This window comes from Gracilinanus agilis, chromosome 3 (genome assembly GCF_016433145.1).
Source record: "Gracilinanus agilis isolate LMUSP501 chromosome 3, AgileGrace, whole genome shotgun sequence".
In the NCBI taxonomy this organism is placed as follows: domain Eukaryota; kingdom Metazoa; phylum Chordata; class Mammalia; order Didelphimorphia; family Didelphidae; genus Gracilinanus; species Gracilinanus agilis.
The window spans coordinates 6,295,112-6,321,998 of NC_058132.1; the positions used below are offsets into that span (position 1 = coordinate 6,295,112).

General features: G+C 39.3%; 1 long non-coding RNA gene across 1 annotated transcript; it reads left to right on the plus strand.

The window, feature by feature from the left end:
• The first annotated feature begins 242 nt into the window (after positions 1 to 242).
• On the plus strand, positions 243 to 13,174 carry LOC123239791. The gene is made up of 3 exons (XR_006505741.1): positions 243 to 282; positions 11,593 to 11,688; positions 12,562 to 13,174. It is a non-coding gene; the product is annotated as an uncharacterized LOC123239791 (long non-coding RNA).
• The last annotated feature ends 13,713 nt before the right edge of the window (positions 13,175 to 26,887 follow it).

Consider the following 26,887-nt stretch of genomic DNA (forward strand, 5'->3'; position numbering starts at 1 on the left):
ATGACTGGTCACCAGTGCTGGCTCTGATACTCTTCAGGGTTAGGAGTTTGAGTAAATGCCTTCTGTGCTTCAGTTTCCTTTAGTGAGTTGATGAGGTTTGTACTAGATGAATTCTGAAAGTTCAGCTCTAACTCTTGTGACTTTTGCTGGTTTAGGGGTCAATAACATTCAAGGATGTGGCTGTGGACTTCACCCAGGAGGAGTGGGGCCTGTTGGGCCATTCTCAGAAAGAGCTGTACCTGGAGGTCATGCTGGAGAATGCACAGAATCTACTCTCTGTGGGTAAGGATCATTTCTTCTTTTAAGTCTGAATCTGCCAGTAAGGCAGTGTCTCCATTCCAAGCCAAATGTACAAGATTTTGAGCCTTTGTCCATGGTTAGAAAAGCAGAAGACCTGATCTCTGCACAGGGTTCTCAACCTTCGTGTTTATTATAAAAAATTAAAAAAAAATGTCTTTAGATTTTGTGATGGGAAGCTGAGACTTTTCTTTCTTGCTTCTGAAAGTTTCTCCTCTGTTTTAGATAGCTTTAGGTGAAAATTTAAACCAGTGTCATACATTTACAAGCTAAATCTCAGAAGTCATCTAATCCACCCTCTAATTAGACCTGAATTTTGCATGCAAAATCTCTGTTTATACCCAGGCAGCTTTTCCTTGAAGGTGAGCATTGAAGGGAACCCTCTACCTGCCAAGGCAGCTCCTTCCCCATTGGGATGGGTCTAGTCTTTAGAAAAGATTTCTTATTAATTATTAATGTGGGAGTGGGAACCAAGTAGGTGGCATAGTAGAAGCAAAAGCTGGAGCCACCCTGAGAATCTCAAAGCAACCTTAAAATGTGCTTTTAAATATCAAGAGTCATATAATGAACATGGATAAGAGTGAGGTGTCTCTCCTGAGGAAAACAACTTGAAAGTTAAGCAGAAAGGATCTATTTTGGTAGATAAGAGGGAACTGGAAATGAAACTACACACACAGGAGTGCAGACAGTTGTTATGCCTTGCAAAATGGCAGCCATTTTGGATGTGCAAATAGCAGTTTTACCTCCGTGGAACAAAGAATCTGGCAGAAGGCAGGAGCTGGCACATGCCAGGCGACAGTTGGAATTTTCCCTATAAATACAGAGGGCAGAGGTCCCTCTGACTCACTTTCTCTGTGTTAGAAAGGCAGGAAGTTATCTACTATCTGGGCCCCAGGAGGAGGGTAGATTGATATAGACAGGCAAGGTTTGGCTACTTTGCTAATTATATCAATCACTTTATTATTGTTAAGACTATTAAGCCTTAATCATCTAACAAGATTATTTCATCAAGATTACATCATCCACATTAACAAAATCTGTTACAGCTTCTGAGCCAGGGGAGATTCTCAAAGTCTCCTGGACTCAGCACCTAGGCAAAATTCTATTTATATACCATCCTAATTTATATCATATTTTTATAGATTAAAGGCTCAATAGGGTCCACCTAATTCCCTCTCTTCCCATCTCCCAATTTCCTTTCCCTTCAATTTATCTAATGAACCCTGTTAAATCAACAAACCTCTGACAGCCCTTACTCATGAAGCTGGTAGCCTACCTTATTTTGGACAAATCATCGTCTCTTTATCATCACAGTAAGATCTTGGTACAAGCCTAGCTGATCCAAATACTTCAAGATCAAGCTTGTGCTTGTATAATAAATACCATTAAGGTCCCAGAAAGTTAAAACAACTTCCTAGTTTCATCAAGGCCAATTGATTCCTTAGGAACTATTACTAGGGCATTCAGCCTTTCACAGAATTCCATATCCTTTCCGTGGAGCTTTTAGGCAGTAGTTTCAAATCAACCTCAGATCTTCATAGTTTTATTAAATATCAGGGCTGCACTGAATTGACTAATAACAGGACCTTAACCTTACTACTCCGGGTTCTGAACCTGGGCGCAAGCCAAATTTGAGGTCCGGGGACCCTTCTTAAGCCTATGTTATTAGAGCACCCCTCACCCACCCCTTCAAATACAAAGGCCTTGCACAAGGCTGTAGTGAGGCCCCAGCGTCACTTGGCCAGTTCAAGCCTGTGGTGAAGCCTCTGACCCCAGGGCAAAGTAGCTCCCAGTTATCTGAGCCCTGCAAGCCATCAGGAGTCTGCTGAGGAGAGTAAATCAAGCAGCTTTCTGAGTACCCAGGCCACAGGCCATGATACTACCTAGGACAGTGATGGGGAACCTTTTGGAACTTTCTAGGGACCCTGTGCCATGCCTCATCCAACCTCCAAAATTTGTGCCAATGGCAGCCAGCAGAGGCATGGCACCAATGTTACATTAGGATACCAATATGTATAATTAGAGGACTACATTGTCATTCCCTTCCTGGAGGTGACAGGGTTCCCAGTGTGATTTCTACACAGTGCATGAGTCATTAAAAGGAAAAAGGGCAATGACACAAGCCTTATCAAAGCACTTATACCAGAAGGAGTCTTGATTATCACATCCACCCCAAATGAGCATCATCCCCATGTGGTGGGCCTGGGGATATTCAGTAAAACTGAAAGACTGCCACTAGAACCAGAGAGGATGTGAAGGAAGCCTCAGGCATTTGATAGGACTTTGAGGCACTGAGACCACTGGCTAGGGGCCAGGGATTTTCTTGCTTTGTGGGTGTTTCTTGTATACCCAAGAGTCTGAGAGACTTGCTTTAGCTACTACTATAGTTCAGAACCAGGAGAAGACCCAGAATGTAAGGAGCAGGATAGTCACAGGGTCAAAGCGTTAAGAGTTAAAGCAACATGTATCAATAGGAGGAATTATGATAATAAAAGAGAGAGGAGGAGGGGTCAGCTTATTCCAAAGTGTCCTGCACCTGTTTTTTTCTGCTGTGAAAGAGATATTTGAGGTTTTCCACCTGCTCACAGGAATAAGTGTCCCCACCTCCTATTCTACCACCTTTTTTTGGGAGGATAAAGGGTTTAATGGAGAGACATGAGTCTACGTATTTTGCCCTTCCAGTTTTACAATGGTGGGAGTGGGTAGAATTGCTTGAGGGAGACCTTCCCATTGAGGTGTTATCTGGTTTGACCCCTCCATTTGGGCTGATTTCCTCTCCATCCTCCTTTGAAGGATTATGAAAGATCTGATTAGCATATTCCCATAGGGCTTAGTTAATGGGGCTCAGCCCTAGATTTGCTCAGGGAGTTATTTTAATTAGGATCAGTGCATTCAGGAGGGTCAGGACTTCAATCACTTCTTTGCTTACAAAAGGAGAACTTGGGGGGGGTGAGGGAATTGAAGGAGCATGGCCAAATCTGGGGCTGAGGCTGCTCATGTCCATGGAGAGACCTCTACATGCCATCTTTGCCACCCGTGACATAGGTTCTCTATCACGGACCTAGGAAGATATGTAACTTGTAGAAAATCAGAACTACAGCTAAGAGGATTAGCAAGGAAAAACTGAAGTTTAAGAGAATGTCCCCTCTACCCTGAGAACAGAGCCAACTTTGAGATAGAGGTCAAAGTAAAAAAAGAAAAGTCTAGGAAAATGAGCAAACAGCAAAAGAAACATCTAGGCATAGAAAATGTCTAAGGAGACAAAAAAGAGCAAGGCACACATTCAGATGGGGGTTGGGATAGAAAAGTAGCCACATGCAGAACTTCAGATGATAATGGGAATGGTTCTCAGGTGCTGGAAGAGTTCAAAAAGGAATTCAAAAATTAAATGAGAGAAGTAGAAGAAAAATGGGGAAAACAAATGAAAGTAATTACAAAAAGTAAATAACAGCTGAAAAAGCAAAATTGTTCAATTGGCAAAAAGAAGCAGAAAAATTCAATGAAGAAAAGAGTTCAATAAAAAGTAGAGTTGAACAACTGAAAAAAGAGGTTGAAAAATCCAGTGTAGAAAAGAGTTTCAGGAAAAGTAAGTGGAGCAAATGGAAAAGGAGGGTCAAAGGGTCATGGAAGAAAATCATTCTTTTAAAATTAGAATGGGAGGGGTGTGCCAGCTGAGTACCTCATTGGGTTGAGAGCCAGGCCTAGAGATGAGAGGTCCTAGGTATAAACTGGGCCATAGGCACCCCTAGCTGTGTGACTTTGGGCAAGTCATTTAACCCCCATTGCCTAGTGTAACAGTTTAAATTTAGGTTTTATGTTAAATATGAGAATATTCTAAAATAATATTGTGGTTGCTGATTTTAAAATATTATAGCTTAAGTCAAAATGACTTATAGAAGCTTTATTTACAAAGAGGTGTAAAGAGCAAAAATGGAAATATGTAACTAAAGAGACAAATTCTAATAAGCCTACCAGCCCTTCTGTGAAGCCAGGCTCAGCCCCAGCAGTGATTCCCCAAGACTCTGTCTCAGTGTAGATTTCCCAGTATGTGGATTTCCCAGTGGTGTCTTCAGCCAGGGTTCTACCAACACAGCCTCCTCCAAAGCCATGGCAGGAATCTCAGTCATTTACCCAGCAAGCTGACACAGGATCCAGGGAAAAGGTCTCCTTCAAGCCAGAAAAGGAATCTCCGGAACCAATCTCTCCAAATACCAGGAAGATATAGAATGCTAGACCATGTTTGTCTCTTTTTATACCTCTTTTTTTTTCACATCACCTCCTGTCACTTCCTGTCACTTCCCCTTCACAGAAACCAATGGTAGTTTTTCAGTTTGCTTAGCCCTGCCCCAAGGAGGGGACAGTGGCCTTTGAAGTTGTCACTTACTCTAGTAAGTGACTTATGAACTCTCATACTTAATGGTAAGTAGGGGTGCTTTGAGTTCTTGATTTGATTACCTAAAAAGAGACATGGGGAGAGTTATTTCTAGCTTCACAATCCCCCCTGTGATTCTTTGAGAGACTAGTCTCCCCAATGAATCATTTAACATAACTAGCTTATACCTCTAAAGATCTTCTAGCTAAAGGTGCATACAATGTTGAGCTTTCTACGAGGAAACTACAATAATTGGAGATAAGAGGGAAATAGGAGAGAGAGAGAGAGTGCAGAACCAATATTTGCTAGGTGCATTGACAAAAAGCCAATGAGGGGGCAATCCTCTTTGGCATAAGAGTTTACATTCAGAATAAATGTGTTCAACCCCCTTTAGTTCAATTAGTTTTATGCCAAAGTTCATTCTGGATCTTCTGATGCAACGTAGGTTTCTTTATGGCACTTTCTCTAAATAGTTCACTTTCTTGATTTGAGGGGTTAGCGGGCTTCTTTCCCTTAAATTTCTCTCAAAATTTTTTTAAATCTTGATTTTATGAAAATTATACACTAGGCCACTGATGCTGAACCTTTGCCACGTGTGCCAAAGATGGCACCCTTAGTATTCTCTGTGGGCACATGGTCACCCTCCTCCTCCCCCTCCGCTTCCCCACAGTTGGTTACTAGAAAAACAGAGGAACTCAGGAGGAGCTGCTCCCTTCCCCTTCTCCACTGTGTCTAATGACATCTTTTCACATCCCCCACCCCTCTCTGCCCAGCAGCCCAATAGGAGTTCACAGGGGATGAGGTGTACAGTTCACAGGTGGCAGAGCTAGAGGGGAGTAGATTGCTTGGGCATCACTCCTCCTCCTTTCTCCTCACTGAGGACATTCCTCATTTCACCCACCCAGCAGTCCAATGGGAGCACTTTCTCCCTCCCCTGTGTGAGGTAAGGGCTTTGAGTGGGGTGCACCTGACACTTGGTGGTAGGGCGGGGCAGGGCATGCAGTCCCTGGGGGGTGATGGGCAGGCAAATGGTTAGTGGAAGAGGTGGCGAGGCCTGGCACTCCATCTGTAAACGGTTCACCATCAGTGGCCTAGCCCATACCAGTCTTCTGCCTTGGAACCAATACATCATTCTAAAGCAAAAGGTAAGGGTTTTAAATAAAATAAATCAACAAAATAAGTTAGACTTGGGCATATAGAAGCTAATAACTTCATGAGACAACAAAATAAAATCAAAAGAATTTAAAAATACAAGAAAATATGAAATACTTCACTGAAAAAACAACTGACCTGGAAAATAGATCCAAAGATAATCTAAATATTATTACCCCTCCCCAAGTCTAGATGTCATATTAGAAGAAATTATCCAAGAAACCTGCCTTGATATTCTTGAATCAGAGGTTAAAAGAGAAATTGAATGAATCCACAGATTACCTCCTACAATAAATCCCAAAATGACAACTCCCAGGAATATTATAGTCAAATTAAAGAACTCTCAGGTGAATAAAAAAGACCTGCACTAAGTCTGAAAAAAAATAATTAAAGTATCATGGAGCGCTAGTGTAGATTATACAAGATCTGGCAGTTTCTACGTTAAAGGATCAGAATGCTTGGAATATGATATTCTGGAAGCCACGGAAACTGGTTTACAACCATAAATCATCCACCCATCAAGATTGACTATATTCCTTCTGGGTAGAAAATGATTATTTAGCAAAATAAGGGATGTCCAAGCATTCCTGATGCAAAGAACAGACCAAAACAAAAAGGTAGATGTCCGAATACAAAATTCAAGAAAAGCATAAAAAGATAAATAAGAAATTTATAGGACTCAGTGAGGATGTGGTGCTGAACTGATTAGGTAGTTATAGAAAAGAAAACAATCAAGGGGTGAAAAAGGATAGCACTGAGAGAAAAAGGAAGTGAGAGGTAAAACAAGGTAAATTGTGTTAAATATAAGAAGCATAGAAAGAAAAACTATTCCAGTGGAGGGGAGGCTGAGGGTGGAGATAGATAATCAGTAAAACTAATTCTCATTAGAATCTGCTCAGAGAGGAAATACTAGCCAGACTGATCAGGGTATAGAATCTTATCTTACTCTATATAGAGAAATAGAAGGAGAATAAGAAAAGTGATGGAGGAAAGAGAATATTATAAGGGAGGTGGAACAGGGGTAGTGATTAAAAGGCTGTATGGAAAAGTAGGAGGAGAATAAGAAGTGTGTTGGTGTGAATGGGAACTTTAAGGAAGGAGAAGTGTGGGGAGTGATTAAAAGCGAAACGTGGAGGGACAGCGAAAGGAGAAATACAGGGTTAAAAGACAAAAACAAGATATACAGTGATGGTAATCATAACTGTGGTTGTAAATGGGATAAACATAGCCCTAAAACAGAAGCAGATAGCAGAGTGGATTAAAAACCTGAAGCCTATGATAAGTTGTTTATTAGAAACACATTTGACATATACAAGTAGACATAAACAGAGTAAAGTAGGGGGATAGAACAGAACCTATTGTGCTTCAACTAAAATAAGAAAAGCAGGAATAGCAATTATAATCTCATACAAAGCTAAAGCAAAAATTGATCAGGTTTAAAGAGATAAGGATGGTAATTACATCTTGACAAAAGGTAGTATAGACAATGAGACAATATTAGTATTTAACATATATGCACCAAGTGGTGTAGCTTCAGATTTTTAAAGTAGAAACTACGGGAAAATAAGGAGAAAATTGGCAGTAAAATTAAATGGTGGTGGTGGGGGGAGGGCAGCTGGGTAGCTCAGTGGAGTGAGAGTCAGGCCTAGAGACAGGAGGTCCTAGGTTCAAACCCGGCCTCAGCCACTTCCCAGCTGTGTGACCCTGGGCAAGTCACTTGACTCCCATTGCCCACCCTTGCCAATCTTCCACCTATGAGACAATACACCGAAGTACAAGGGTTTAAAAAAAAAATTAAATGGTGGGGGATGTCAACCTTCCCCAATCAGAACTAGATAAATCTAACCAAAAAATAAACAAGGAAGGAGTGAAGGAAGTAAATGCAATTATAGAAAAGTTAACATTTAATAGCTATCTAGTGAAAAATGAATGGAGTGAAAAAAAAATATTTTCTTTTCAGCAGCACATGGAACATAAGAAAAATTAGCCATGTACTAGGTCATAAAAACTTCACAATGAAACACAAAAAAGCAGAAATAATAAATGAGTCCTTTTCAGATCATAATGCATTTAAAAAGTATAATCAATAAGAGTCCATGGAAAGACAAATTAAAAATGTATTGGAAACCGAACAATCTAAATTTTTAAAATGAGTTGATCAACAAATTATGGAAAGTCAATGATTTCATAAAAAAAGAGTGAGGAGACAATATATCAAAAGTTATGGGATAGGGGGCAGCTGGATAGCTCAGTGGATTGAGAGCCAGGCCTAGAAATGGGAGATCCTAGGTTCAAATCTGGCCTCAGACACTTCCCAGCTGTATGTCCCTGGGCAAGTCACTTGACCCCTATTACCTACCCTTACCACTCTTGTGCCTTTGAGCCAATACACAGTATTGACTCCAAGATGGAAGGTAAGGGTTTAATGTGAAGGAAGGGGACCTAGCAGTACCAGATATTAAACTGCATTATAAAGCAGCGGTCATCAAAATGTTATGGTACTGGCTAAGAGACAGAAGGGAGGATCAGTGGAATAGACTTGGGATAAGTGACATCAGCAAGACAGTGTATGATAAACCCAAAGAGCCCAACTTTTAGGACAAAAATCCACTATTTGACAAAAACTGTTGGGAAATTTGGAATATGGGAGAGATTAGGTTTAGATCAACATCTCACACCCTACGCCAAGATAAATTCAGAATGGGTGAATGACTTAAATATAAAGAGGGAAACTATAAGTTAAGTGAACACAAAATAGTATACCTGTCAGATCTCTGGGAAAGGAAAGATTTTAAAACCAAGCAAGAGTTAGAGAAAATTACAAAATGTAAAATAAATGATTTTGATTATATCAAACTAAAAAGCTTTTGTACAAACCAAAACAATGTAGCCAAAATCAGAAGGGAAACAACAAATTGGGAAAAAATCTTTATAACAAAAAACTCTGACAGGGGTCTAATTACTCAAATATACAAAGAGTTAAACTACTTGTATAAAAAATCAAGCCATTCTCCAATTGATAAATGAGCAAGAGACATGAATAGGCAATTTTCAGGTAAAGAAATCAAAAGTATCAATAAGTACATGAGAAAGTGTTCCAAATCTCTAATAATTAGAGAAATGCAAATCAAAACAACTCTGAGGTATCACCTCACACCTAGCAGATTGGCTAAAATGAAAGAAGGGGAGAGTAATGAATGTTGGAGGGGATATGGCAAAATTGGGACATTAATACATTGCTGGTGGAGTTGTGAACTGATCCAACCATTCTGGCTGGCAATTTGGAACTATGCTCAAAGGACTATGAAAGAATGCCTGCCCTTTGATCCAGCCATACCATTGTTGGGTTTGTACCCCAAAGAGATCATAGATAAACAGACTTGCATGAAAGTATTTATAGCTGCGCTTTTTGTGGTGGCAAAAAACTGGAAAAGGAGGGTATGTCCTTCAATTGGGGAATGGCTGAACAAATTGTGGTATATGCTGGTGATGGAATACTATTGTGCTCAAAGGAATAATAAACTGGAGGAATTCCATGTGAACTGGAAAGACCTCCAGGAATTGATGCAGAGCGAAAGGAGCAGAGCCAGAAGAACATTGTACACAGAGACTGATATACTGTGGTAAAATCAAATGTAATGGACTTCTGTACTAGCAGCAATGCAGTGACCCAGGACAATTCTGAGGGACTTATGGAAAAGAACGCTACCCACACTCAGAGGAAAAACTGCAGGAGTGGAAACACAGAAGAAAAGCAACTGCTTGAACACATGGGTTGAGGCGGACATGATTGGGGATGTAGACTTGAAACTACCACACCAATGCAACTATCAACAATTTGGAAATAGATCTTGATCAATGACACGTGTTAAAACCAGTGGAAATACGCATCAGCCATGGGGATGAGGAGGTCGGGGGGGGGTGAAGGGGAAAGTAAGAGCATGAGTTATGGGATATAGCCAAAGCAGTCCTGGGGAGAGGAGGGAATTTTATATCCTGGAATGATTATATTAGTTAGATAGATGGAAAAAAAGATAAATAAATTGGGAATGCAACTAAAACAATCTAGAAAAGAACAAATTAAAAATCTCCAAGTAAAAGTAAATTGGAAATCCAAAAAAACAAAAGGCGAAATTAATAAAACTGAAAGAGAAGTATTGGACTAATAAAACAAGTCTAGAAGTTTGTTTTCTAAGGAAAAAAATAATAAAATAAAACATTGGTTAATTTGATGTAAAAAAGGAAAGAAGAGAATCTAATTGCCAGCATCAAAATTGAAATGGGTGAATTTACTTCCAATGAAGAGTGTAAGATAATATAAGTAATGGGGTCACCAGGGATATTAAAAATCAACTATGGGGTTTGTGGGAACACTCTCTGGGATGTAAGAGAGACTAAAACTGATCACTGAAGTCTTGTACAGCTACACCACTCCCAACTGGAAAAATAACAACCAACTGTCACTCTGGCCAGAGGCCTTGAATTAACTGACAAGGTAACAAGGTGAAATTGGGTTTTAATTAGAAACAACTAAAAGGAGGGATAGGAATGACTACTCTAAAATCTTAACACCTATTAACAAAACCCAAAGGGACAAGGAAGGACTTATTCACTACACTAATTTAAACTATCTAACTAACAGGGCCCAAGGAGCTATACCTAGAGTCTCTGGGTTTCTGCCTCAAACCTGGAACCTGCCAGGTTTGAGTACAGCTGGGGCTTTTGTGGCTTTGGGATTTCTTACTGCAATCCACTGATGATGTCTGGATGCCAGGAGCTACAGTTGTCTCAGGAACTAAGCAGTAAGGGTTTTGCTTGAAGCACTGTCCTCTTCTCTTGTTCTTTCCTTAAATGCCACACCACACAGGATCCCAGGGGAAAAACAGGATGCAAGGTGTCCTTTGCTCTGAGTTCTCCCAGGCTGGCAACAGTTTTTGCCTACCACTAATGGAGTCCACACACGGAACACAGATAGACTTCCTCCTTCTTCATTCCAACCTGGAATTCCCAGCTCCAGCTCCTTCCTGCTAGGTACTTCCTAATCAATATATAATCAATACCTAATAACTAGCTAATCTAATCTTGCTCATAACAAGAGGAAAGTAAAGCATTAGGAGCTGTTTTATGACAATAAATTCTCAATCTAGGTGAAATGGGTATATATTTACAAAAACATAAGTTGTCCTGATTAACAAAAGAGGAAATAGAAAACTTTAATAAGACCATCTCAGAAAAAGAAATGAAAGAAGCCATCAACAAAGTCCCTAAGAAAAAACCCCCAGCACCAAATGGATTCACAAGTAAATTCTGCCCAACATTTAATGAACAATTAATTCCAGTACTATTTAAAGTATGGCAAAATAGGCAAAGGAGTCCTACTAAGTTCTAAATTCAGAAATCATCCTATAGGCCTTGCTTTTGTGGATCATAAAATTAATATACAAGAGCTAGGTATTATATTTTATAAAGTTTTATTTATATTAAACTAACATAAACACTAGAGTGAAAAGGTTCTAATGTAACTTCAACCATGCTCGTGAAGAAGAGAGGAAGAGGGAGGAGCTACAGAACTTATAAAACAATAATGTCACCACGCAAATGTGGAGGCTCAGGAAAAAGTAAAAGGAATTTTGGGAAATACTGAGGGACTTATGGGGGATGAAGACCAAGGTTCAAAATCTCCATTTATATACTTCCATGCCCCCTTTCTGTTAAGAGGACCATATTTTTTATTTTTCTCTCTTGATCCCTTCCTTCTTTCTTATGCCCAGGGCTTCCAGTTCCTAGAGAAAATTTTATCTTCTGTTTTCTGCAAGGGGAATCACCATGGCTACAAGAGCAAAAAAGCCCAAGGAGCGCCTGTCCAGGTGAGTGAAATAAAAGCAGATATATAAGACTTATTATCGCAAAAATCTTTTATCTGTTGTAGTGAAGAGAGTGCAATCTTGGGGCTGGCAGACCAACACTGAATCACACTGTTCATTTCCTGAGAGATGGATGATGGCCTCAGTATAGAGTATGAGATATAATATGTGGTAATTCATAAAATAAGATGACTATTTAGTATATCTGCATTAAATAGCAGAATATATTTGACTCTGTAGGGGAAAGAAGAAAACTTATATTCCACTTTGAAAATTACTGCATAAGAGATAAAGTGAAGTAGTTTCCCTGCTTAGCATGAAAAATTTACCAAGAATGACCTTGTGATAGAATGGTCCAATACCAAGAATGATCCAAAATGATGAGAACAGAATATCTGGAAGATAATGTTACCTGAGAATCACACAATTATAATAATAATTGGCAATTGACTTTTTAGGAAAGATAGAAGGGGCAATGGAGAAAGACTGTCCAATCCTGTGGACAAAGCATGCTCAGGTACAGAGTTAGAGTTGTAGTCTAGCTGCAGGGAGATTGGACAGATCATTCCTCCATTCTAAACTCATAACCCGAGTTGTGAAGTGTGATGAGGATCTTGGGCCTGCCTGAGTCACAGGTCTGTTGTGAGATTTCATTGTTATTGTTTGTGAAAGTTATTTCTAAAATCATCCTATCTTGCAGATGTATTTAAATGGCACATCCAAAGACTGCTTTGCTTATTTATGTTTGAAAACTCCTTTTTTGCTTGGGAAAGTAGAATAAAAATCAGGTTACTTTCTGCTATCAGAGGAACCAACTTAGATTTCTTTTGTGTGTGTCCTTCCTTTTCTGTTTATATCATTTTTTGCTTTGTTCAGAGGCAGAGACTAATTTTGAAGTGAAGGAGATGTCTACAAAGCTGAGCGTTTTGGTGGAAGGACCTGGCCCACAAAGATACCTGAATGAGGGTCTCTCTGACCTCATTTTGAGAGAAATCTGTAATTCTAATATCAAGGGAAATAAAAATCTAAAGAGTAACAGTGAATTTGATGAAACTGCAGAGGAATTCAGCCAATATTCAATCCTAAATCAGCATATGAAATTGAGCTCAGGAAATGATTGTTGTCAGGATAGTGAATACAGGAAATGCTTTCCTTCAGAACTAGAACTTATTCAGTCGGCTCAGGAACCTCCTGAAATGCCCTTGTATCAAGGTAACTTAGGGGGAATGGCCTTTGACTGGAGTTTAGACCTCATTAGACATCCATATAGTAAAAGTATAGAGATGGTTTCTGTGAGTAGTAAAGGTGGGCGACCTTTCTGTCAGAACTCTGACCTTGCTGCATATCAAATGCACTGTAAAGAGAAACGTTATGAATGCAAACAATGTGGAGAGGCTTTCACAGAGAGGGGCTCTCTTGCCAAACACCAGAGAATCCACACTGGAGAGAAACCTTATGAATGTAAAGAATGTGGAAAAGCTTTCACACAGAGGGGCAATCTTGCTAAACATCACAGAATCCACACTGGAGAGAAACCTTACAAATGTAAAGAATGTAGAAAGGCTTTCACTCGGAGGAGCCGTCTTGCTGCACATCAGAGAATCCACACTGGAGAGAGACCTTATGAATGTAAACATTGTGGAAAGGCTTTCACACAGAGATGCACTCTTGCCAGACATCAGAGAATCCACACTGGAGAGAGACCTTATGAATGTAAATACTGTGGAAAGACTTTCATACAGAAGTGCAATCTTGCTATACATCAGAGAATCCACACTGGAGAGAGACCTTATGAATGTAAACAGTGTGGAAAGATTTTTAGATGCAGCTCTAATCTTAGGAAACATCAGAAAATCCACACTGGAGAGAAACCTGATGAATGTAAACAGGGAAAGGCTTTCACAGAGAGGAGCTCTCAGTGCACATCAGAGACTCCACACTGGAGAGGAACCTTATCTGTGTAAATAATGTGGAAGGGCTTTCACACAGAGCTGTTATTTTGCTACACATCAGAGAATCCACACTGGAGAGTAACCTCATGAATATAAACACTGGAAAGGCTTTCAACTGAGTGAACATTTTGCTAAGTATCAGAATGTTCACATTAGAGAAAAATTTCATGAATGTAATCAATTTGGATAGGCTTTCACATAAAGTTTCACAGTAGTTTCTTGTCAGAAAACCTTCAGTGGAGAAAAACTTCATGAGTAAGGCTGAGGTTATACTTGCCACTTTTAGATTATTTAATATAAGAGGATCAATACTGGAGAGAAACTTTAGGAATATGATGAATGTGGTAAGGCCTTCAGGCAACAATCCTCTTTTATTCCAAACTCAAGAATTCCTTTTGGATAGAAATCTTATTACTGGCATGAATGAAGAAAGACATTGAAATGTAGAGTCCAGAGCTTGTTCAGTATGAGAATATGTCTTCTGAACAGACTAGTTCCAGATGGATTTCCTATAGGAAGGATTTCAGCCAGATATCATTTTTTACTTTATATCAGAGAATTCATGGTACAGAAAAACATCATGAATTTGTTCAAGTTGTATATGTTTTCCTCAGGAGGAGAGTTATAACTCAGAAGAGTTATTGAGGGACCACCCCACATATATTAGATTGGCTATTGTGACAGAAAAGAAAAGTGACAAAAGTTGGAGGAGATTTGGAAAAACTGAGATACTAATGAACTATCCAGTGGAGTTGCGAACTGATTCATCCATTCTGAAGAGAGCCATTTGGAACCGTGTCCAAAGGGCATTAAAAAAAAAAAAAAAGGAAAAAGACCTATATGTATTTAAAAACAAACAAACAAACCACAAAGCATTTCTTTTTGGGGTGATGAAATAATTGGAAAGTAAGTGAAAACTCATCAATTGATAAATGGCTGACTAAATGGTGGCATATGATTGTAATGGAATGCTATTGTTTTATAAGTTAGTGAGGAGGAGGAGCTCAGAAAAACCTGGAAAGACCTGAGAACTGACGCAGACTGAATTTAGTAGAACCAGAACACTGCACATTGTGACAGTAAATATTTATGCAGAATACCTGTGAATTGAGCTGTTGTCAACAATATAGTGATCCAAAACAATCCCAAAGGACTCATAGTAAGTTTCATCTGTTTTCAGAGAAAAAACTGATTGGAGTCTATTTCCACACTCATACAAAAAATTAACTTTTAAAGTTTTTGGGTTTTTTTGTTTGAGTTTAGTTCCACAGAAGGATCAATATGGAAAACTGTTTTATATGGTTGCACATGCAAAATCTATATAAGATTGTTTAACATCTCTTTGGTGTTGGGGAGGAAAGTCCAAGACTAAAAAAATTTTTTAAATGTTGGATATTGCTTTTACACATAATTGTCAAAAAAATAAAATATGAAATGATGGAGAAGAGTTGTATGATTAGTAGTAAACAACATTCTTTCTGGATGAAGGGGTATACAGGGAATGATTACAGGACGGACTTCACCTTGAGCTCATACATGACTATTCTCTGGACACATGTTGGAGATGAGGTTCAGTGTCTCCAATTCACTAGGAAAGACATTTTGTTGTAGCACAGACTTCATAGCCTATCTTGCAGAGGAACCCTCATTAAACACCCCAAATTTCATACTGTACAAAAAATATTATAATGATAAGGACTTTTTCTCTGAAACCCTAATACTTGTCATTCTTACTCACTATTTGTTGGCATTTATCTATTACAGCTTTTTTAGCCATTCCTTACTTGGCACTCAACTTGTTTCATGGTTTTTTTTTTGGTTTTTTTTGGCACACATAGATCTTGCAAACAAAATAAGAGTACATGGGGAAGATGTGGAAGGGATAGGGTGCCTGATCCCTACTCTTCAGTCCATTCTATCCAAGGTCTCTGGCTTATGATGCAGTTGGTTGATTTCTGTGTCTGAGCAGAGGTCCAACCCTTCTAATGAAATAATATGGGAGGATTTGACCTTGTCTCTTGAAATATCAACTAATGGAGACTCGGGGAGCATCCTAATGTTGAGCTGTCAGACCAGAGAAACAGGACACAACTCCTTTAATAAGAAAGAGGCAAGGCCCTGAGATGATGGTGAAGGAGACATATTTTTTCCTTATGGGAATTCCATGCTTCCATTGTGATAATTAAATTAAGTCTACACAGCCTATCTTTAGATTTAATCGCCAAAGGTGAGAGCACTTTCCAATTCTGGGAGGTCCTAACCCATGTGTGCTAGAGAGAGTAACAATCAGAATCAACGGACCGCCCCCTACGCTAAAGCGTCTATTGTGATTGGACACAAAGGCTAAGGGAAGGCACTGGAAGTGATATATGTGGCCCTTCCAAGGAGGGAGGGGAGTGAGTGAAGCTGTGGCTGGTTTGGTGAAGGGGACTTGAGGGAGCTTTGCTGGTTCGTGACCCAAGACTGTCCCACGTGGTGAGTTTAAAGAGGGAATCTTCCTGTTCTATTAAGAAACTTCCTTTTTATAGACTCTGTGAATGAAGTTTGCTCCATTCACCTCAGGGCCTCAGGCCCTTTAACCCTGAGCTTAATCTACCTGGACTAATTAGTGAGATAGATTCTTATCTCCGTACTTCCTCTCTCTCTTCTTAAGTAAATAAAAGTAAATTTTGATTTGAGATTATTCTTAATTGAGGATTGATAATAGTTCAATCCTCTGGTGACCATCTTTAATATATTGAACCCATAAAACCCCTTTTTCACCCTTACACCATTGAGAAACCATATTATCCTTGGAGCCCCACATTCTTATTGGTTAAAATTTGAATGTTACACAATAAAACATTTCTTTAAGGTGAACAAAGTCCTAATTATGCAGGTTAGCTTTGAATTTCTTTAGCATTGGGAAGTGGCTCTTTTTAAATTCCCTCTCCTGGGATCAGACAGAATCATTAAGCAAAGTCCTGTAATAATTTTTTTTTAAAACAGTCAGTGGCATTATTCTATAGTCTAAAGCTTTTGGGGTATGCATTTACATTAAAACAAAAGTACTTTACACTTATATAATGTAAAATAAAAACAAAAGAGTAATATTGATTACATGTACTTCAAAGTATTCAAATACTATATTGCAAAAATAATAAAAAATGCTTTAAAATTCAAAAATACATAGCTATAACCAGTGATACAGTGTGTCATCCAAGAAGAGGTAGAATACAAAGGTTCTTCATGAAAAAATGAGATCCATTTCCTTTCTAAACTTGGCCATGAACCACTGTGTGAGATCAAATAATTTTTACAAAATGACATATATAAACAAAACAATAGTAGAGTAGATAATGCACATAAAAATAAAGTACCAAATTCACAATAGCCCAGTTATTGATAATAGCAAACAAACTCATTATTCACTCAGGATTAGGCACTTGCTGTGTGATATTTAAAAAACCTATGAATTGATGTATACTTGTCACAAATTCAACAGATATAGCAAATCTTTCAACCTTGGCAACTGCTGATGAAAACCTATTTGGGTCTAAAACATCACCAAGAATTTAGATTATTCTGGTGTGAGATTAGAATAAGCTGAAGAGTCAAAGTATTAAATCATCCAGAAACCACTTGCTACCTGGGGAATTCACCCTCTTGGGAGCCTTCTAGGGGTGCCATGCCCTAGGAACTCCTTCCCAACTCCTCTGGTATTATGATAATTAGATTAAGTCTACACTGCCCATCTTTTGATTTAATCACCAAAGGTGAGAACACCCCTAATTCTGGGAGGTCCTAACCCATGTGTGCTTGAGTGACGAATCAGAATTGACTGACTTCCCCAATGGGGAAGCGTCTATTTTGATTGGACATGCAAATTAGGAGGGAGGCACAGGAAGTGATGCATGTGACCCCTTTAAAAGGAGAAGGTCCTCAGTCAGCTGGAAGCTTCTGGTGAAGAGGGAGGCTGATGAAGGAGCTCTTCAGGTCCATGAAGGTGTGTTGAGACCTTGGTGAGACTACTTTAAATATCTTTTGAATTCCACATGGTGAGTTTAAAGACTGAATCTTCCTGAACTTCTCTTAAGAAACTTCTTTTAATAAACTCTGTGAATGAATTTTTGCTTCATTCACCTCCAGGCCTCTGGCCCTCTGACTCTTGGCTATGGGTTAATTAGATCTACCTGGATTAATTAGAGGATGGTAGTAAATTGCCTACTGGGTTAGATTCTTATTTCCTCATTTCCTCTCTCTCTTCTTAATTGTAAATAAACTTCCATAAAAGTCAATTTGACTAGAGATTATTCTTAATTGAGGATTGATAATAGTTCAATCATCTGGCAACCATCTTTTAATATATTGAACCCCCCCAAAAAACCCCTTTTCCCCCCTTACAGTATGCGTCTGCTATATGTCTCATCATTACATTTTTATAAATGCGGAAGCGAGGCTATATAATAATCCCTTCTACTACTAAATGGACCCTTTAAAAACAATTGAGATTTTTAGCTCATTAAATTCTCCAAAGGTTGTACAAGCAACTTGTGATGTTGATGAATCAGATGGATTTAGGGGTTTTAACAATATTTTGTTCAGTACAAGTCATAGGGAAACAGTACAGATAAACTTAAAAAAAATTTAAACCTTAAAACAATCAGCAATATACAACAATATAAGCAAATGACAAGGTACCAGCAATGCAGTCAAAATCCTTTTTACCAATTCCAATAGACTTGTTCACTATCTTGAGGGGAGATAAAACTCAAAATAGTTAGCAAGCAATAAACTTCCTGAACTCTTTCAAGGTTCTTTCCCCTCCCCCCATATAAATCAACCATTTAGATTTGTCATTCATCTGAAAGTCCTGATACGAGCACTGAGCATAGTGTGGAAGACCCTCATAGTGGGTATGGTGTAGAGGCTGGGTAGACAAAAATGCCAAAGGGGTGTGCGATTAATTTCTCCCCTGAATCTTAAGATTAGTTAAGCTCTCAACTGCAAGGTATTCAATCAGCACAAACCCCCCCAGGATCAGAAGAAGAGACACTCTAAAACGTTTAGGTTCCCATGGTCTATAATACTCTCCCAGAATGGGAGCTGTTTGAGATAGGCAGACCAGGCCATGCTTTGTTACAAGTTTACTCCTTAAATAAAAGTTAATCAAAAGGAGACCCTGACAGGATGGTAGAGACTTTTTGTTTGTTTTTTTTTTGCTAAAGGTTTTTTTAAGATGCTCTCTTCCCTAAGGAGAAAGCTGTGAAGGACAACAAGAGGTTATTTGTCAGGAGAAAAAAGGGAAAAAAATGTCAATCAGGCTTATTTTCCAAAACTGACTTCAAATCTACTGATTTTTTGGTCTATTTGCCCTCAAAAGAAATGGTAGAGGAGTCCTCTTTGTGGAGAAAAAAAAATCCTGAATTTCAAGTCTCTCTCAGCCAGGAGTTCAGGGTCAGCTTAAGACTTCAGCTTTAAAATTGGCTAGCACAGGCTGGAAACCCTACGTGGGGTGGGGGAAGGAATTGGGGTGGAATGATTTTTTTTTTTTAATATGTCACCCTCTGCAGGGGAGGGTGGGGGGAAGCGGTTTGGAATGGCAGGCGAGTCTGGTCTCTGGCTGTCAGAGACTGGAAGCTGGGCAGGTATAGCTCAGATTGAATTGGTAACAACAGCAGAGGCAATGGGTGGAGTGCAGGCAGAGGGCAGAGCAGCAGTGGACAGGATGGCACAAAAGCAGGCTGGCTGGGTGGCCAGTGAAAAACTTACTAACTTTACTGAAAATCTATTTAAAATATTTGAGGATTCTATCCCATCGTGGTAAGCCAGAATTGAGAGATTAAAATTAATTTTCAATAACTAAGGTATTGCATTTAATAAAGATTTCTTAATAATAATTAAAGTAAGAGACCTAGCTATTCATCCTGCTTGCCAGAGCAAAAGAGAAAGAAAGAGGTGGAGCTTCAGAATTTATACAAAACGTGACCATGCCAACATAGACAAAAGGAAAAGCATTCTCAGTAATATAGAAAGGAAGTTTGGGTAATGTAGTTTTTAGGGGTTCAAGATTTTCCAACTATACAAGACTCCGTTCTGGGCACTCCTCTGACATCATGAAAAGGGACAGAAGAAGAGGGCCCAGGCAGGACATAGCCCTCAAAGAGACTAAGAGGTATCAGGATGAAACTGGATGAAGATCCAGCCTTTGAAATGAGACATGTCAGTCAGATATAGAGTAAGAGAACCAAGAAAGAATTTTGTCCCTGGGAAACTACACAGAAGAGTGTTAGGGAGAGGAGGTTGGTTGTCCCGGTCCAAGGCTGCAGAATGTTCCATAGGGAAGATGATTGAGAAAAGGCCATCATATTTAGGAGATAGTGGATCATTGGTATCATGGGAAAGAGCAGGTTTGGTTTAAGGTTGAGGTCAGAAGCCCAATTGTGGAGAGTTGAGAAGAAAACTTCCCAATCAGGCCAGGTCCCTTGAGTGAGAGTTGGAGAGCCAACTGAAGCAGAGGGCATGGCATGAAGGTGGCATCAAGGAGCACTTCTTGTTCTTAGAAGGCCTGTCAGAGTACAGGGAAGCCCTCTAATTTCTCTGATCCCCTGGCCCTGCCCTCCCTGAGTTTCACAATTCAGAAATGTTTATTTCTTCCCTACCAAATATGTACCACAAAAATGATATGAAATCACTCAGAGAAATAAGACCAAGAAAGGCTTCTTGAAGAAGCTGGGATTTTAGTTCAGATTTGAATGAAACCAGTCAACCAAGTAGGGGAAGCAGCAGTCCAGGATTAGGGAGGAGCTAGTAAAATGTAGCATCAGGAGATGGAGAGACGTGCTTGAGGAACAGCAAGAAGGCTAGTGTCACTGGATCATGAGAATTTGAAAGGGAATAATAATGGCAGAGGGAGGGAGGGGATAGAAAGGTAGGGACAGCTCTCAGGGTGATGAGACTGGTAGATCATGGCCCAGGTAGAACTCAAGCCCATGGACAGTTGGACTCCTGGGAGGAGTCTTAAGGGTTAAGAGAGGTCATTCTGGTGGCATTGACATACCAAATAATAAAGGGCAGAGCTTGGGGTGGAAAGGCAGGCAGTATCCTGAGTCCTAGCCTTGGGTGTCATTGGAGGGAAACCTCTGATCTTGGAGATTCAAGTGTGAGGAACAGCAAGGAGCCAGTGTCATTGGATCCTGAAAATATGGAGGGGAATAATGGGGAAAGATGGAACTATAGAAGAAATGGAGAAATACAGACAGAGGTTCTGTGACTTTACCTGTTTCACACAGGAAGAGTATCTGAGTGGATTGACAGAGAAAGTGTCTGTTTCTTCATGATCCAGACATCAAGTTCCATCCATTGTGTCCCTTAGCTGCCTCTCTGTGAAAAAGAACTTTGCACCATAGAGGAAGCTGCAATTAGGGCATTTATAACAAGATAAGAGACAACTCTTCCTTTCTAAGGATGGAAGGAAGATGAAAAGAGGAACTCTTGGAGAAAACATGATTATTCTCACAACAACATGAATTAGAAGTCTATTAGTAAAAAAGAGAAGAGGGTAGCAGAATGCAAGAGAAAGCAGAACCAGACAACTTGTTTCTAAAAAGATCCTTGACAAATTCTCAAAGCATTCAATCAAAGGATGGCATTCTGGAATACCTTTTGGACCAATGCTCCTAAGCTCACCCTACTGTGTACCTTTGGACCCCAGGGAACCTGCAGACCTATAGCTTGAAGGGATCCTAGAAAGAAGATCCCTTTACACAACCCAAAGTGACAGCTCCTGTTTTTAATTGTTCCAGAGATCTGGAAACAAAGATGGTGCCCATAGCCTGGGAAATGATTGAATTACTGAGAATATATTTGAAGATTATGCAGCCATGAGAAATGATGAAGGGAAGAGTGTCAAAGAAACCTGGGGAGAGTTGTCTGAACTGATATAGAGAGGAAGGATCAGAACCAAGAGAAGAGTTTAATACTGTAGCAAAACTGATCAGTGTAATGAATACCCATGAACCCAGAACAGTAATTCCACAAATCTTTTGTTCTTGAAACTTGTTTCAGGAATAAAATAAATCATGTTGGGAATCTAGGTGGCTCTGTTGAATGGTCCCCTTCTGTTAAGTGAGATGTGGCTGTATTTTGATTTAGAACCTAAATATGGTGAAAATATTCCTTCACATGTGGATGGTATAGGAAGTGGTGGGAGAATTTTATAATCTCTATTATTGAGAGATTGAAATTTATTACAATTTTTAGCCAACAATTTCAGTAACAAAATGAATGGTTTTGAATGAGAGGAGCATTCTCAGCACTACTTTTAACCTCAGGTCTAATGATATGATTCCATTTCAACTCTACACTATTCCCAACTGTGGGATGTATTTCTATGCTTTTAACAATATGTCAATGATGGTGAGATATTGTTCGAGAAGGAACCTTTCAAGGACATCATACATCTATAGTCCAAAAAGGACTACTGTATGGAATAATCTTATTCATCCTATCAGAAGTTGTCTTTTTCATCAGCTATTTTTAAGCATTCTATAACTCTAGCCTAGTATCTACTCCAGAATGAGGAGGATGCTGACCTCTTACAGGTATTCATCTACTTAATCAACTTGAATTCCCCCTACTAAATACATATATTCTGCTAGCTTCAGGAGTTTCAATCACATCTTATCATCATCACAGTTTAATAGAAGGAAATAACAAACAATCCAAGCACTCTTTATTGCCACCTACTTAGTAGGAGTATACTTCACCATTTTTTAAGCCATAGAATATTATGAATCCTCATTCACAATCTCCATGAGAATTTATGGCTCAACTTTCTTTGTAGCCACAGACTTCCATGGCCTCCATATAATTATTGGTTCCTAATTGTATGCCCATTATGTCAGTTCTATTTCCACTTCACTTCAACCCACCATTTTGGTTTTGAAGCAGCTGCTTGATACTGTCACTTCATAGATGTTGTATGACTATCCTTATATGTCTCTATCTATTCATGAGGCTCATTTTTCTAGTATGATTAGTACTAGTGATTTCCAATCATTTAATTCTGAGTAAAACCAGAGAAAAATTATTAACCTCATTATCATTATTAATTAATGACTAATTCACTTTTTTTTTAAACCCTTGTACTTCGGTGTATTGTCTCATAGGTGGAAGATTGGTAAGGGTGGGCAATGGGGGTCAAGTGACTTGCCCAGGGTCACTCAGCTGGGAAGTGGCTGAGGCCGGGTTTGAACCTAGGACCTCCCATCTCTAGGCCTGACTCTCACTCCACTGAGCTACCCAGCTGCCCGACTAATTCACTTTTAGCAACTATGGTAGTCATAATTGCCTTTTGATTTCCTCAACTGTATTTGTACTTAGAAAAATCTAGTCTATATGAATGTGGTTGTTTTGACCCACTAGGTTCCGCCCAATTACCATTCTCTAAAAAATTCTTTTTAGTAGCAATTATATTCCTTCTGTTTGACCTAGAAATTTTACTTTTACTTCCTTTACCATAAGCTATTCAGCTCCCAACCCCAAACACTATACAGTGACACCTTGACACACGAGATTAATTTGTTCCATGGCCAAGGTCATAACTCAGTTTGCTCATGTGTCAAATTGAATTTCCCCATTTAAATTAATGGAAATGTAATTAATCTGTTCCAACCCCAAAAAACCACATGAATTTTTTTGTTTCATGTTTTTAAATATGAAAATGTACTTTATAAATAACATAAATATATTCATAAATAATAAGAGAATGTAAAGAAATAAACTTGCTTATGCAATGTTATTTACCTTTAACGTCTTATGAAGATGCTAGAGGATTAGGTTTTCACTTCGTGCACTATCACATAACATAACTTACTCTACACATGTACTACCTTCCACATTACTTTTGATATGCAACTTTATTGCTAAACTTAATTGCTATTTTTTACTTTACTTAATTATCATCATTTTCTTCACTGAATTTTGGCTGTTTTGCCACACTTTCATTTAAAGGCCATTTCAACAAAAACCTTTTCATGGAAGTTTGTTTCTTCCTCCCTTTTAGAATGTTTTGATAATGTGTGAAACAAGAGTTGTTACATAGCTCCAATGCAGGAGCTGTTGCAACTTTTTCTGGGTGTGTCTTTTCAATAAACTGTTTCATTTTTCCCCAAATCCTCAACATTTCCTTAATCTCACTTGTACTGATTACCTCATCCACCTCAGGCTTCTCCCTACAAGTTTTCTGCAAAACCTCCATATGCTACTGCTGCTGTAACGCGTTCAATTTCTCCATCTTCAGGATCCATGGTTAAAAGTTAAGAAACTTGCCAAAAAACCTGATAATAAAGACAAAAATAAAGAAGAAAGCAAAAGCATATATAAAGTGTGGCCTCCAGGAATCAACAATTCAGATTGATTCCATAATTAAAATAGACCCAAGTCAGCATCCAGTTTAAGGTAGTTTATTTACAATTAGGAAGGTAAATGTAAGTAATTAGAGAGAGAGAGAGAGGCTGGTCCAGGCCTGGAGAGGGCTGGACGGAGAGAGAAGGTTAAAAGGCTAATTAAACTAGGTTACAAGCCACAAGATTTTAGAAATCAGAGAGGCTATAAGCCTACTTAAGGCAGAATTTGGAAACGCCAAGGTAGGCCAAGGAAGTCAGCCTAACTTACCCACGTGACAATTCAGAGTAGAAGCATTCTGAGGTCTCAGCCCAGCACCTTCAGCACCAAGTCCAAAGCCGGAACTCCTGAACTCCTTCCACTCCAGAACCAACTTTACCAGGTTGTAACCCACGTATTTAAAGAGATAGCGTCTCTCCTCATTTCCTGTGGGCCACCTCTAATTCAAGTGGACCAATGGCAGCTTCTACACTGATTTGGACTGTCCAAAGGGCAGTCCCTTGTTCTTGATTTGATACTTATTGTCACGTGTGGTTAACTTATCTCCACTCCCCTTTTGAGGGAGGTGGGGATGATATAATCTAGATGCCTAGGATAAGTAGATTTTTGACTATGAATGGGCTAGATTTAATTTCATTTACACAATACAGATGCTCACACGGCCACATAAACACTGAACTAAACTATATAACCTTGTGTAACTTGTGAAACCAAATGTTCAGCAGGCTATCTAGTGGAGGGTAGCTGAAGCTCTTGATTCAAATATCCACTCGTGACTTAAAGCAAAAATCTCATTGGTGACTATTGGTATCTCAAATTGCTTGTGATTTAATGTGCTTGTCTATCAAGGTACCACTGTACTAACATTGTGCCAGACCTAGCCTATGAATGAATTCAAAAAGGCTTAGAGTGAGATAAATAGGTTTTTAATCCAATGAAGATAATTGATTTCAACTCAATTAATCATGGTTTAATAAATCCATGGCTACTTTATATAATCAATTAACCTTTATTTAATTATGGCCTTTATTCTTGCTCTAATAGGAGGTCTAATCTATCACTCCCACTTAATGTCGACTTTACTATGTTTAGAGGGGATAATACTATCACTATTAATTCTCATATCACTATTCATTTCCCACTTCCACATATTTTCTACTTCCATATCACCTCTAATCCTATTAATATTCTCTGCCTGTGAGGCAGGAGTAGGACTAGCTTTACTTGTTACCATTTCCAATGCCTACTATTATGGGGAAAACCAGGGAAGTTGACTTAAATATTAAATATGGGCTCAGTGGGGTGGATAGGAGACAAGAAGGGACAATGGGTAAGACTTTACAAGCCAGGGAACCAGGTTTAACTATAAGGGGAGTGACCGTTGACAGAAATGGCAGTTAGCCTGACCAAATGTCACTCTGCCCCACCCAGTCTGGAATAACTTCTGAGTACTGAATATACACAAGGAGGACTTTAAAGTACTAGAACACACAGGGTAACAGTTTAATTATAATATGAGGGGATAGGAAAGAGGGTGAGGTGAAGCTATGATTAACTACCCAGGTCTGGAGTCAAAAGGGGTAAGATCCTTAGCCAACCTGGCTACTGCCAGGTTTTGACAGCTTGGCTAAGGACCAGAGGAAGAGAGCTTGAATTTGGGGTCTCACAACTGTTCCAGAGATGTTATCAGGTTACCAGGAACCAACTCCTCCACAGCTGATGATCCAAAGTAACCAGGTAGGGAGAGATGTCTGCAGACTGTCCACCAGATCACAGGCCTCTTCCCTACTCAGAGCTGACTTGCAGGATTGATGTCTTCTGCCTTTTCAACCTTCACCACTCTCCAAGATCCCAGGTCAAAAGGGACTGCAGATTGCATTTCTGCTCTGAACCCCTCACAGCACAGCAGTCAGTTACTCAGCTCTCTCCTCCTACCCCCTGCATTCTATTCAGAATGTCCATGGCTTCCAGAAAAGGCTCTCCCTGACATGCTTACACAAATCTGCTTTTAAACTATACCTATTACACTACGGAAATGTTTACATCCAAAATCTTAGCCTTCAACAATGCTAAAAATTTTAATCCCAAGCTCCATGCTAATTCTACTAATTTGGTACTACAAAAACCCCTGAGTGTGAATTAATCCAACAGCCCATAGTCTTATAATTAGCATCCATCAGCCTATGTTATAATTATGGGAGGTCTCTTGATCTATTTGAGATGGTAAATTGATGTACAGAGAGAAATAAGATGACCCTTCTCCCTTATAACAGTTTCCCAGGCAGGATCCTTCAGGTCTAAGAGGTTTATCCCTTCAGGACCCACCTGGGGTTAATTGATATGTTGATTTGGGCTCTTTAGCTAGGATAACACCTTGTATTCTGACTGAGATTTCTCCCTTCCCAAAACAAGCTTGGAAACTGCTTTAGGAAGGTACTTTAAACTTTATATTAAACAAGAAGGATAAAGTAAAGGACTGTGGTATAGGAGACCCTATTTTAATGAAAATCTCAACTGCTAACAGATGAAGAATCAATGTAGCTTCCCTCTGATTCAGCCTGGCCAGGACTAAACCAGAGTAGGTAAACTGCTGGGATATTTTGACTTCTTCAATAGATCTTCAGCCTTACAGTTGAGTTATTTCCACCCTTTCCACCCTCTTCTTCATCTCCTGCCCATTTCCCGGATCCCTCCCGGGCCCTGGGAAGCCTAGATAGCTAGATGATGTAATTCCTAATATCTAGGGCAGTAGACACCAAGGTGGTGGTCAGGTACAGGTTGGAACAGTATCTCAAGTACAGGAAGAGTTTGCAGAGAGATGTTTGCACCCTCTCACTCCAAGACCAGGATCCACTGATCTCCAG